Source organism: Pteronotus mesoamericanus, unplaced genomic scaffold (genome assembly GCF_021234165.1).
Source record: "Pteronotus mesoamericanus isolate MK-2021 breed Mesoamerican mustached bat unplaced genomic scaffold, CSHL_Meso_final contig_27, whole genome shotgun sequence".
NCBI lineage: Eukaryota > Metazoa > Chordata > Mammalia > Chiroptera > Mormoopidae > Pteronotus > Pteronotus mesoamericanus.
The window spans coordinates 18,840,793-18,854,271 of record NW_026555115.1 but is presented as its reverse complement, the minus strand read 5'-3'; the positions used below and the strand labels follow the sequence as shown (position 1 = coordinate 18,854,271).

At 47.7% G+C, this 13,479-nt stretch overlaps 1 protein-coding gene across 1 annotated transcript in view; it reads left to right on the top strand.

Moving 5' to 3' along the window:
* Nucleotides 1-8,363: 8,363 nt before the first annotated feature.
* IQSEC1 (IQ motif and Sec7 domain ArfGEF 1) overlaps nucleotides 8,364-13,479 on the top strand; it is a 427,684-nt gene continuing 422,568 nt past the window's right edge. Inside the window, exon 1 of the mRNA XM_054575082.1 lies at nucleotides 8,364-8,433. The gene's annotated coding sequence lies outside the window, so the exon portion shown is untranslated. The remainder of the gene's footprint in view (nucleotides 8,434-13,479) is intronic.

Genomic DNA, 13,479 nt, shown 5'->3' with positions numbered 1-13,479 from the left:
TATTAGGTAGAGCTGCTATATCTCCCTCTCTTGGTAGCATGGCCTAATGGAGTAAGTGTCTTGCAGGGTCCATTGGCACAGCCTCCGCTATCACCCAAGTTGGGTACTTGAGGTATGCCCTTTGTGTGGGCTGAGTATACCCTCCTCTTATAGTTGATCCTTGATTGCTGCTGGCAGGTCAATGGGAGGGATTCGCCCAGGCCAAGACCTGCAAGGACTGACTGTGACCACTGACCATCAGCTTCCACCCTCTGTGGAGAATCAGCTGTGCAGGGGCAGAGTGGCAGGGCTCCAACATGGTCTGTAGCTCTCCACTGCTTGTGTAGGCTCTGCAGTTACCCGGGTGGTGCAGGCCAAGGCCAGTCCCCACCTGTGTTTTGTCCGAGGTCACCCTGCCTGGGCTATAAGCAATCTGAGATGGTTGTTACTTGTGCTGGGCTTGGAGATACCCAGGCAAAGCCAAACTGTGAATCTAGGCTGGCTGCTGCCAGTACCGTGCCTGGGGCCATGTAGCAAGATGTATGGGGCTTGGCTGCTCACTGAGGTCAGCTGTTACTTGTTTGAGAGGATTTAGGTAGTTGTGGACCATGAGCCAAATCAGTCACTCATATGGAAAAGTATCCATTAACAGCTTGGGTGGGGCCAAAAGTTAGGTGGAACTGAGTTTCAAGGGATCTCCAGGGTGGGGCAAACAGTGTTAGCCAGGTTGATGGAGAGGCGGTAGCCACCTGCTGGTTCTGTGGCTCTGTGAGGGGATGGTTCAGAAAAGGAACAGTGGCCTTTCTCTCTGGGAGAAAGCTGTTCCCCAGCTCTCGTTTTAATGCCAGACCCTTCTCTTCCTCCCTGTACGCCACTGGTGCCCTTCAAGCTACTACTGTGGTGCTCGAGTTCAGATGGAGTGAGTCTGAGTTAAGTGAGTCCATGTGTGGATTCTTTAAGAATTGCTTGGGACTCCAGGAGTGTCTTCCACCAACTCTCCCTGCTAGTTTTTGCAGCCAGAAGTTATGGGGACTCATCTTCCCAGCACCGGACCCCTGGCCCTGGGCTTGGGGGCTTGGTGTGGGGGTGGGACATCTCATTCCTGAGATAACCCTCTTGAATTTTTCTCTACTGCACGTGGGTGTGGGACCGGCCTGTTCAGTGTCTCCACCCCTCCTACCAATCTGGATAGATGTGGTTTCCTTCACTCTGTAGCTGTCAGACTTCCATTCAACTTGATTTCTGATGGTTCTGAGTGATGGCTGCTCTATAATTTAATTGTAATTTTGATGTGGTTGCGTACAGAGATGAGTCGTATTTACCTATGCAGCCATCTTGACTGGAAAGTTCTCTTTTTACATATTATGAATAATACTGCTGTGAATATTTGCGCACAAGTTTTTGCATGGATGCATGGTTCTAATTAGTTATATACCTGGGAGTAGAATTTCTGAGTCATATAGTTTAAATGTTTAAATATTTTAGGAACTGCCAGATTATTTTCCAAAGCAGCTGCACCATCCTGTATTTTCACCAGCAATGTGTGAGGGTCCAATTTCTCCACACCCTTTCCAACTTCACTATTCTTTGTATTTTTAATTCTAGCCATCCTAAGGGGTGTAAAGTGATAGCTTACTGTGGTTTTGATTTGCATTTTCCAATGGCTAATGATGTTGAGTATATCATATATCCTTGGGGAAATGTCTGCCAGACCCTTTGTTCATTTTACATTGGGTTATTTGTTTTTAATTAGTGATTTATAAAAAATTATTTAAATATTCTAGATACAAGTCTCTAATCAAATACATGATTAGTAAAACTTTTTTTTTTTTTTTTTTTTTTTTTTTACCATTTTGTGTTTCAGTTTCTTAATTGGTATTCTTTGTGGAGCAAACATTTTTAATTTAGATGATGTCCAACTTATGTAGTTTTTCTTTAGTTGCCTTTGGTTTTGGTGTCATTTATAAGTCATTGTGGTTTTAATTTATATTTCCCTAATGACAAATGATGTTGAGCATTTTTTTATGTGCTTATTTGCCTTCTGCATATCTTCTTTGGTAAATGCCTGTTTGAATCTTTTGTCTATTTTAATTGGGTTATTTGTTTTATTGTTACATTTTAAGAGCTCTTTATATATTTTGCACAGAAGTCCCTTGCTGAATATATGTTTTATAAATATTTTCTCCCATACTGTAGCTTGTCTTTTCTTTTCTTAACAGTGTCTTTTGAAGAGTAAGTTTTTCATTGTGATGAAGTCCAATTAATTGAAATTTCTTCTTTTAGTGTTCATGTTTTAGGTTTCATACTTAACAAATATTTGCCAAACTCAAGGCCATTAGTATTTTCTCCTATTTTTCCCTAATTTTATATAATTAGCTCCTACATTTAGTTCTACTCTCTATTCCAACTTTACTTTCATAGATGCTGTGAGGTTCATTCTTTTCATGTGGATCTCCTATTGTTCCAGCAACACTTGTTGAAAGACTTTATAGTACTTCTCCTCATTAAACTGCCTTGGAATCTTGTTGAAAATCAGTTGATCATATGTGTGTGGGTCTATTTCTGGACTCCCTTCTATTCTATTGATCTTTATGCCTATCTTTACACCAGTAACATTTGTTCTGATTACTCTTAGTTTATATTAAGTCTTGAAATCAGGTAGCATGAGTCCTCCAACTTTGTTACTCTTATTGGCAATTTAAGTGGGAGAGTTCTGGTTGGGTGGAACTTTCCTGCCTGTTGTATCCCAGACCCATGTCCATCAAATACCAGAGAGTACCCAGTCACTGCGATGATCAAAAATGCCCCTTAATATTTCTTCAAATGTCTTGATTAGGGGAAATACCTTTTCCACCTGACCCAAGAGAATCTCCTCTCCAAAAGAACGAGAATCAGACTAGCATTGTAGCACTAGGTGACAGAGGAAAATGGAGCAAACCCTTCTGGTTCTGAGGAAATTAATTTTTATTATTTATTTTTATTGTTCAAATGCATTTGTCTCCATTTTTTTGCCACCACTTTCCCCTGCCCCACCCACCCCCACCTACCACCCTTAATCCTTCCCCACTTTGTCCATAGGCCCTTTATACATGTTCCTTGATTTGACCTTTCCCCTTTTTCCCCCCATTACCCACCTCCCTCCACCCTCTTATAACTGTTGGTTTGTTTCTTCTTTCAATGTTGCCGGTTATATTTTTCTTGCTTGTTTGTTTTGTTGATTAGGTTCCACTTATAGGTGAGATCGTATGTTATTTGTCTTTCACTGCCTGGCTTATTTAGCTTAGCATAATGCTCTCCATTTCCATCCATGCTGTCATGGAGGGTAGGAGCTCTTTCTTTTTTTTCTGCTGCATAGTGTTCCTGTAGTATTGTGTAAATGTACCATAGCTTTTTGATCCACTCATCTACTGATGGGCATTTAGGTTGCTTCCAGCACTTGCCTATTATAAATTGTGCTGCTATGAACATTGGGGTGCATGGCTTCTTTTGAATTGGTGTTTCAGGATTCTTAGGGTATAATCCCAGCAGTGGAATCACTGGATCAAAGGCAGCTCCATTTTTAGCTTTCTGGGGAAATTCTCAACTGTTTTCCACAGTGGCTGCTCCAGTCTGCATTCCCACCAACAAGGGTTCCCTTTTCTCCACAACCTCGCCAGCACTCACTGTTCGTTGATTTGTTTATGATGGCCATTCTGACTGCTGTGCAGTGGTATCTTATTGTGGTTTTAATTTGCATTTCTGTGATGGCTAGTGATACTAAGCATCTTTTCATATGTTGCTGAGCCCTGTCTATGTCTTCCTTGGGAAAGTGTCTGTTCAGGCCCTTTGCCCATTTTTTAACTGGATTGGCTGTCTTCCTGGAGTGGAGTCCTGTGAGTTCTTCACATATTTTGGAGATCAAACCCTTATCCAAGGTGTCATTGGGAAATATATTTTCTCATGAGAAGGGTTGGTTCCCTTTTCATTTTTCTGATATTTTCTTTAGCCGTGCAGAAGCTTTTTAATTTGATGAAGTCCCATTTGTTTATTCTTTCCTTTATGTCCTTTGCTCTAGGGGACATATTGGTGAAGATATTGCTGCATGGGATATCTGAGAGTTTGAGGAAATTAATTTTTAATCTAGAATTCTGTGTCCAGCTAAACTGTTCAAGAAATGTGAAGGAAAAATAAATTCTTTCAGGTACACAGGACTCAAAGACCCTTCCACGGGCTGTCTCTGGGAGAACTGCTGGAAGGTGTACATGGCAAAATACAAAATGAATCCAAGAAAGAGAATTCATAGAATCTGAGAAATCGTGGATCCAAATCTGAAATGTAATGCCAAGAAATCTGCAATGATAGTGGTGTAGCTGGCCAAGGAAGCAGCCAGCCCAAATGACAACAATGAGTCAAAGAACTCTTGGAGGAAGGTTTTTAAGAAGAAAATTGAATACTGTACAACAAATGGTAATATAAAGATAGGTAATCTTATTAAGAACTTAAATGTGGATAATAATAGTAAATATAATAAGCTTCTTCTTCCCTTGTCCTCTTCTCCAAATTTTTGTTGCCTTTATTTTCTTTTGAGTGCATAGTTATATCTTTTTATTCTACAGTTCAATTTAAACTGCTTGGCCTTGTATTTATAATATTGGGAAAACCAACTATTGGTTTTTCAGGGCCAAGAACACGTCTATATACAAAGCAGGGAGACTCTAACTAGTTACATAACAGTATGCAAACCCATAGATCCTAACAAGGTGAAACCTGTGGTGTGAGGATAAGGTCAGGAGAAGAGGGTGTGGGGCTGTTTCCAGGGAAACATTCCAAGATGGAGGTTTGCATGCAGGAGTGTTATTTGAGGGTGCTCTTGGGGCCAGTACCAGTGAAGAAGGGAAGAAGCAGGTCTGGGAAGAAGGAAAGGTTCAGCTGTGGTGCAATCCCAAAATAAGCCTCAGCAGCTCCTCTCAAGACCTCTAGAGCTGGGACGATGCTGCAGAGCTGTTCAAGCTTAGGCAAGAGGGATCGGCTCTTGTAGAAGATCCTTCATGGACCATTCAGGGATGAGGGTTTCCCCAGGGAGGTGTAGCATAATGTTTGTGGGGCACAGATGCTGTCAGCACACGGCAATTTCCCAAGAGGGACTTGGTTTTGGTTGTGAGCTGTCAGATGCCAATGTGCCTAATCCATGGAGGAATGGAGTCTCATCCTGAAGTGGGAGTCTGGTCAGCTACCACGGCATCCACTGCAGAGTTCTAATTCTTTCATCATACACTGTTGGAATTTAGACAAGTGACAGTGTCTCCACTGGACCATCTAAATTTGTTTTGACTGCTTTGTTTTGTCAGCCATGTTAAAGCACCCTGCTTTACCCCTACCTGTCCACCTCTGCCACTCAGCCCACCAGTGTTCTTATGTCACTGGCTCATGTGGGGAGACCATAAGAGATATCTGGGTGGCTAAGAGTTCAGTTGTCCAGAAAAGAGATCAGTTACCACATCTGAAGGCCAGGGGTGGGGATCAAACCAGGGAAACTCGAGTGTGTGGCAACAGAGCTTGGTGAAAGGCAGGTTGTGCTGGACCACCTTCCAAAATCTGGCCTGTGAAGCAGAGATATGTAGACATTTCAGTACCACTCTGCCCTGCCCTCCCACCCCCTTAGGGAATGCTGGCATGAAAGTGCTCTCTAGTCTGTGGGAAGCTTTGATCCCATTTCTCAACTTCTTTGACCCAAAAATAAAACTGATGCAGATGCCATTGTTATTCCTGTTTGGTTTACACTGAATCTCAAACAGGCCAAGCAATTGTTATATACCCTGCCATACCTTATCCTTGTCTGCGTCACCACATTCACCTAGGGCCAGCTCCACACTCACTGAGGTCTCACTATGTCAGCCAGGGTGGGAAGTATTTAGTATTTATACCTCAGAGAGTGGCAAATGCTATGTGTGGTTTTCTTTCCCCTAGTTGTTCAGCACACTTTCTGGGACTGGCCTCATGGTTTGGGGGGCAGTGTGAAATGAAAATGCGGGCCCCTTGTCCAAAAATTAAGATAATCAAGATGGTGACAGAAGAGCATTAACACAAGAGTGGGGCCTTTTGAGCAATCCTTAGTGTGTGTCTCCACAGAAGACCTCTGAGAGAACAGGAACCTTTTCTGCCACACTCTGTCCTTAGAGCATGGATCAGTTGATGCTCAGTAACATATGCTCAGTGAGCGACTGGCTGATGCTCTTTGGGGAGGAGGTTTCCCTTGTCTGGGGAAGGCGTCAGCTTTTGTTCTGGGGTATGCTTCAGTCTGTGAGCTTGGAAGTCTAGTGTATATGAGCTCATTGCTGGTAAAAGACTCTCTTATAAACTACAGCTGTGGGAATATGATTGTAACTGAAACACCCCAGAGTGCCAGGAATGGAGGTCAAAGAAAATAAATAAGGCAGGAGGCAGATAGCAAGCTGGTGGAGGCTCATTCCCCTCACCTCTCCCACTGCCTAAGATGATAGGAGCTGGAAGCAGCAGAGAAATGGATCATAAAGGGTTCTGCCCAGTCCTCAGGTATAGGTATAGCGCCCCTGAGGCTTGCACAACACCTGTCTGCCCATTGCCATATTCTGCCCTGTCTTGTCATGGCTGCTCTTGGGTAGCAGGGATGAAGCTTTCCCACCCAGGTCTCCTGTACCCACATAGGCCTGGCATCAGCTGAGCCCTTTGTCTGCTGATTGGAGATATGGCAAGTCTCAGAGAGAAAGGAGGCTGTGTGGAGATGGAAATGTTAGGTATAAAAATAATATTAATTTCCAGAGCACTATTACTGGCCTAGTGATGAGGGAGAAGTTTAGAGTTAAGTGTTAAGAGTTTTAATTCAGAATGGTGCTTGTTTAATCTCGTCCTGATGAAAGAGTCCATAGTGAATTTGAGGACCCCACTTAATGTCCCCACTACCATTCTCTTCCTCCCCATACATCCTGCCCAGGGGACATTAAAAAAGGCTTTAGGGCCACTGGCAGTTTTGAGGTCTCAGCATGCAGGGCTCATCCTCTCCTGGAGGAGGGCGATACCAACAAATATGTGTATCAGATACCATGTGTCATCCAAGCCAGTGTAATGCCAGCCTTAACAAAGTAAAGCCATCATCAAAATGCACATTACAAAACTTTAGAAACTTATGAGGTGTAGCTAGAGCTTCACCCAGAGGTAAATTTATAGCCTTAAAATGAATTTGCTATAAAACAAGAAACAAGAGAAATATGTAACTTTGCAAGAAGATAAAAAAAAATAAAGTTTAGTACCAAAGACATTTGGAGTATGAAAATTTTAATGATTTTTTAAAGTTAAGAAATAGAAAACATATTGCTGAGGAAACTGAAGCTCAGAGGCAAAGTAAACTGCTGAAGGCCTCAATGCCAGTGTGGAGGTAGGGCGATCCTTGTCCTACAAGTTGATCAGGTCCCAGAACCCAGGGTGTGAGTTTTGGAAGGTTGATGCATGTGCCTTAGCCGCTGGTTCACCTGGACATTTTGGAGGCTTCAGGGCTACCATCTGCTTAAAATGTAAAAGGGGCAGTCTAGAAAACACTTGTTCTATGTGTGCATCTACAAAACAAAACCTCATTTTGGTAGACTTAGAGCAGTTAAACATGTCAAAGTCCTCGCGAATTTATTAGTCATTTTTGTATTCGCACCCAAATCGTAGGCTGATATTATTATGAAGATATATTTTTGCCGAATTTCTTTTTTATTAAATTTATATATCAGAGTAGCTAGGAGTGGCGGTGATGAAATGGGAGACGCACCCTGGCGAGTCGGGAGCAGGTCGAGGGGTGCAGGGCCGGCAGGCGGCGCCCTCCCTCCGACTCTCCCTCTCTCCCTCCCACCTCCTCCCACGCCGCCCGCTCTGACTCCAGCTCAGCCTCACCGCCGGCACTTTGCAAACTCCTCGCCTGCCCCTGGTGGCCACAGCTCCGCGCCCTTCCAGCCCCAGTGCGTCCGCGGGGCAGCAAAGCGCCGCAACGCGCGGTGCAGGAGGTGCGGAGACGCCGGGGGTGGATACCGGGGGAGGTGGGAGTCGAGGCGGAGCCCTGTCAGCCCGTGCCAAGCTCTGCGCTGCGCGGGGGGACTGTACACACCGCGCAGCCATGGCCGCCCCACTGCTGCCTCGGACGCCGCCCCGCCTCCCACTCGCCTGAGGCGCGGCCGGCCGCCCGTCAGGGACCATGGCCAGCGCCGCCGAGCCCCCAGGCAAGGCGACTGAGTACCTGCGGGAGCTGACCCGGATCGTCGCCGCGCAGCAGGAGCTGCTGGCGCGCCGGGGTCGGCGTATCGAGGAGCTGGAGCGCCAAGTGGCGCGGCTGAGCCGAGAGAACGCTGGCCTGCTGGAGAGGCACCGGCGGCACCTGGCCGCGTGCGCCCGCCTCCCTGACCCTGGCCCGGGCCCTCAGCCTCTCGGCGCCATCCCGGAGGTCAGCAGCCACCGCGACAAGTAAGCGGTGACCGGGGGTGGCGGGCGTGTCGGGGGCGCGCGAACTTCGGGGGCCCCTTTCCTCTCCGAGCCCAGCAGGGAGGGTGCCTTTTCAGGGAACGCCCCGCCCTCCAGGAGACCCTGAGGGGCAACGGGGGACCCCATGGCAGGGTTGCATCCCCGACCTGGGGCTCCCTCTCGGGCAGGGACTGGACTCCCTCGGAAAGGGACTCTAGGGCGCTTCCCAGCGCTGCCACCGGCTGTCAGACGGCTCAGGACTCGGGGCTCAGCCATCCTGGGAGCTCGGATGCCGGGTTGGCCTTGCCACGGAAAGCTGTTTAGGGCTCAGAGCGGGAGCTCTGGGTATGGGGCCAGAACTCCTGACCCAGAGACCCCGGACCCTGTGGGGAGTGGCACGGCAGGTTCAGATACCGCCCTCGAGCTGACCTGGGTCACTTTTTGGGTTTTAGCCTCCGCCCCAAGGGGCTCTGAGCTGCCTCCAGCCCGGAACTCGCCGAGACCTCCTCCCTCTGGATACCTCCATGTCTTCCTTCCCAGCTCTGGGTTAATACCTCTCCCGCCCAATCCCGGGATTACCAGGGCTATTTCGGACCAAGGATTATACAAGGACAGGATGGGGCGGGACTGCTCAATTGTGTGAGCCCCTGGCCTTGTAGCCCACGGGCCGGCTGCCAGTTCATTTGTCCCGTGGGTGTCGAAGATTGGTGCGCGGGCCCTTTCCGCAGAAGTCCAGGCGACCATCTGGGACATGGCACGGAGCACGGGGGGTGGGGGTGGGGGGGCAGAGGTTGGGGGGCTTTGGGTGATGCTGGCGTGAGTTTTCTGCATGCTCTGCGCCCTGTGTACCTGTTCTGTTCCTGTGTCTTTAGGACTGCCTAGCCCACACTCCATGGTGTGTACTCGGGCAAGGAGAAAAAAACAGTTTGTGTGTGTTGGGGATGGGTAGGGAGGGGAGAGGTGGTGGCTCTCAGCGTCGTCAGGAAAGGTTTCCTGGGTGTGGGTAAAAAGATTGGGGAGGAGTTAACCCTGACCCTAAACTCCTGCGTGGGTAAGGGGTAGAGGCTGTGCTCCTCAGAAGTCCAGGTAAGGTCATCTGAGATCGCATGTCTCCCCCACTGCAAGTGAGGCTCTGCCAGACTGTAGAGACTCCCTGCCTTTCACTGGGCTTCCTGGGTTCTGGTGGGCTCTGGAGGAGGAATGATGTGAGGGTGGTGTGAGGGTGTGGGTGAGCCTCCAGGCTCTGTGCCTGGCACCTCCCTGTCCCCAACTCCTGCTTTCTGTTTATCCTGGGATGAAGAGTGAGGCCTGTGGAGAATTCCTAGATGGTGTCAATGAGAGAAAGAGACTCCCTACTGCCTTCCTGTGCTCTGCCCTTGGCATCTTTGAGACCCTCTTCATCACTGGATCCCTCCCATAGTGGCTGTGAGTCAACTGGTGCAACTTTCAGGGGCCTGTGCCCTTATCCCCCAGGCAAGGACTAAGAAAAGCTGGGGGCTCCTAGGTGAAGTCTTCAGTAGCTGAGGGAAGTGAAGCACCAGGGCAGGAATGAGCGCCCCAATTTCATAGGAAACAAATGCTGTTGGCCAATGCCTCATAGCACTATTCTGGGGATGGATTTTTTTTTCCCCCTTCAGAATCACCTCTGGTGACCAAGTGTGGGGATGGAAGATCCCAAAAGGCAGTGACTAAATCCTGCCTGCTGCAGGGAATCCTCACAGTATGGCATCCTGGTGGTGGCCTTAGAGGCAGGGTTTGTTGCACAAGTCTCCAGCTCCGTGTCAGCCTGACTTTCTTTAGGTGAGACACAGCCAGAGCCCATGGTAGTACCCTCTTTAAGAGAAATGGCGGCAACACAGCCCCTGACCTAAGTTGTAGGTCAGGAGAGCTTATCAAACTTGAATGTGCACACGAAGTACCTGGGATTTGTTCCTAAAATGCAGATTCTGACCATAGGTCTGGGGCAGGGTTAATTGATGTTGAGGAAACAGGCACACAGGTGCTTAATGCATTTCAGATTCTTCCCTTGTAAATCAGTTTCTCATTTCTTCTGGGCCAAATGAGCACAGGCAGAAGGTGAGTGAACTTTCTGACAACCTGGAGATACCTCTGGAGGCCTGGTGCAGGAGACTTGGAGTGGGGAATGTAGCACCATGAAGAACTGCTCCAGAAGTTGGGGTGGGGTTGGGGTTGACCATCTGTGATTGAAACAGGAACGTCTGTGCACAAACCCACCAAGGTGACAGGCAGTGTAAGGCCACAGCATCAGGATTACTTCCTGCTGGGGGACTTGGCTCCACTTTTTCCTGGTGCTGGAGTGCCCACCATCAGGCGCTGCCAGGGCTCTCTCCCAGGCCGTGTTGCCTACAGACAGGGGCCCTTGTAGGCCAGGGTCCAGGGCGCATGTCAGGCTAAACTAGGCCCAGCGTCCCTTTTCCTAAGCAACTTCATTGCTTCAGCTTGAAACAGGAGTCTCCTGCTTCCTGCTACCACTGGGCAGGACACCCCTCCATGTCTGAAGGGTAGAGTGTTCTGGGGGATGTGTAGGTGCAGTTGAACAGGCTAACACTAGGACAACAGGCATGTTGGTACTGCCTCACCTGAGCAGTCCTTGGGTAGAATTACTGAGCATGGTGAGCATTTTTAAGCCCAGAAACCTTTAAACCCTCTCTCAGAAAGTTCTCTTTCAACTACCACTGAAAGATATCATTGCGAGTTTCTCAGCTTTGGGGAAAATAAGATGGTAACAGGAAAGAAATAGGATGCCTTTGATTACATTGGGTTATTTATTTTTCTGACATTAGAATTCATTTCCAGTGTTTAGTGAGCTACATTCTAATGATGTTTCTAGAACTGCCCCCCCCCCACTAGGGGTTTAGATACATGATAGGTGCTCACTAGATACTTGTTAAGGGTGTCAAGACAGTAGGGAGTGATTGATTAGGGCTATTGTGTTTTCCTGTAGAAAGTCAGCTTGAGCTTTAGCAGGCACAGCCGGTTGAGGAACATACAGAGGCAAACCTCCAGGAAGCACAGGGCAAGTGCGTTACAGCCACATGCACTGAGGGTATCCTGTGTGCGGGCCTTGCTCTAGATCTTTGCATGGAGGAGCTCATCATGGTCACATCACTCCTACAAGGCAGGAACACTCTGAATTTACAGATTTGGAAACTGAAGCTCAGAGAGGTTGTATGACTTGCTGAAGTTCTCTTATGTGACTAGTGGGAGAGCCAGGAGTAGGACTCAGGTGATTGAGCAGCAGGCCCCTGCTCACTAATCCAGCTACCATGCTGAGAAAAGATCAGACAACCACCCGGGGTTCTGGCTGACTCCCAGCCTCTAGTGTTGGAAGAAGCCCATCGTGCATGGCTTTTGCCCTGCTCTGTGGGGTCTTGTCACCAAGGTCAGGCTCTGGCTTTACCTGAGGTAGTATGTGGGGAAAGAATTGAACCAATGATCCCTTTTAGACTTTGATCCTTTGAAGTTTCTGACAGAAGTAGATGGTGGCCTAAAGAGGTCAGAGAGAAGGGCTCTGTGCAGCAGCCTCCCTCACCTTCTTATCCCCGCCAGCCCTCAAGTGCTGTCACATCACTCAGAGGATAATTTTCTGAAGCTCTGAGGTAGTGACTCACTCTGGGAGAGGTTTCCAGTGGTATCCATTCTCTGTTGACTTACCAAATAAGCTCTCTTCCTGGGTCTGTGGTGACATTAACTATGATGACCGTGTACCAGTTTGGTGAAGAGCTCAAGAATGGCTAGTGAAGAGGGGCTGACCAGAGGTGATGGTGTAAGAAGCTGTCCTTGGGAGGGTCCTGGCCTTCACGAGCGTGTTATTCTTCAAAGTAGCTGGGAAGAAGTACTGAACCTGTGGTCCAGGGTCTGAAGATGTGGGAGCTCTTACATTCTTGTCTCCTTGTGCCCTTCTTAGCAAAGAGTGGGACTGTGTGCAAGCCAAGAGAGGCTGATCTTTGAGGGAGGCAAAGGAGATACTGTGTTCATATTTTCATGAAATAATGTTCTTGTTCTCTCAGCCAAGATAAAGCTGAGTATCCAAGGCCAGGAGGATGTCCCTCAGCCAGGATTGAGATGCAACATGCACTTGGAGGCTTGTCCTGCTTGGACAAAATGTATTCAGCTCCAAGGGAGCAGGTTGAGCAGTTCTTATTTTTCCAGCAGATGGTAGAACCCACAGAAAGATGAGAGTATTTCTCCCAACTGTCTGACAAGATAAGCAAATTATTATTTTGCAACCTGGAAAATAAATCATGAAATACTTCTTTATCTAGTTCATGTTGAGAAAAACAGGAAGTGCAGTATTGTGTGTGAAATGAAGTTAAGACCTGGTCTTATTTCCAACATGTGTTTTTGTCCTCACCTTGTGGGTTCAAGCCTGTGGTGCCTGAGGAGATCTGGCTGTGCCATTGTGAAGGGCAGTGTGAACTGAGCGCTTGGACCCAATGAAGAGTCCCAGAGTTGTGAGTTTGGGCTGTCAGCATTTTTTTTGTCAGCTGGGTGACTGCGTGTCAGCTGTTTTGTTTATGAAATTGTTTTGACAGCTGATTGTGTTTTTTTTGTTCTTTGCTTTCTGTATTTAAGAAAAAGAAAGCTTTGCCTGACTTGGGAAGGGCACTGGCCTGAGCTTGTCATGGTGTTATCTGTATAATTGCCACAGAGCAGCTGAAAAAACAATACAGGTGACCTGGGAGTCTGGGAAGAACTGGAGTAGGGGAAAGTGAACTGACCTAGCTGAAGCTAGCAGAAGGTGCAGATGAGGCCATGAGGCGGTTCAGGGCCACATTCGTGGTCAGGAAATTCTGTGGGCCTTGAACTTGTCACCCCTAGCCAGTGCAGATGCAGGCTGGGTTATAGCTGAAATTGCCCCAACTGAGAACCAGGCGTGGCTGAGTGACAACATTGATAGGAATTCTGAGCTGTTGGAGTTTGAGTCCTGGCCCCTCTGCAGGGCTGGTGTTTCTGCAGGACATACCAGACCAGTTACTACAAATGCTCAGGGCTTCTGTTTGGATTGGTAAAGAGCTACAGTCTTGA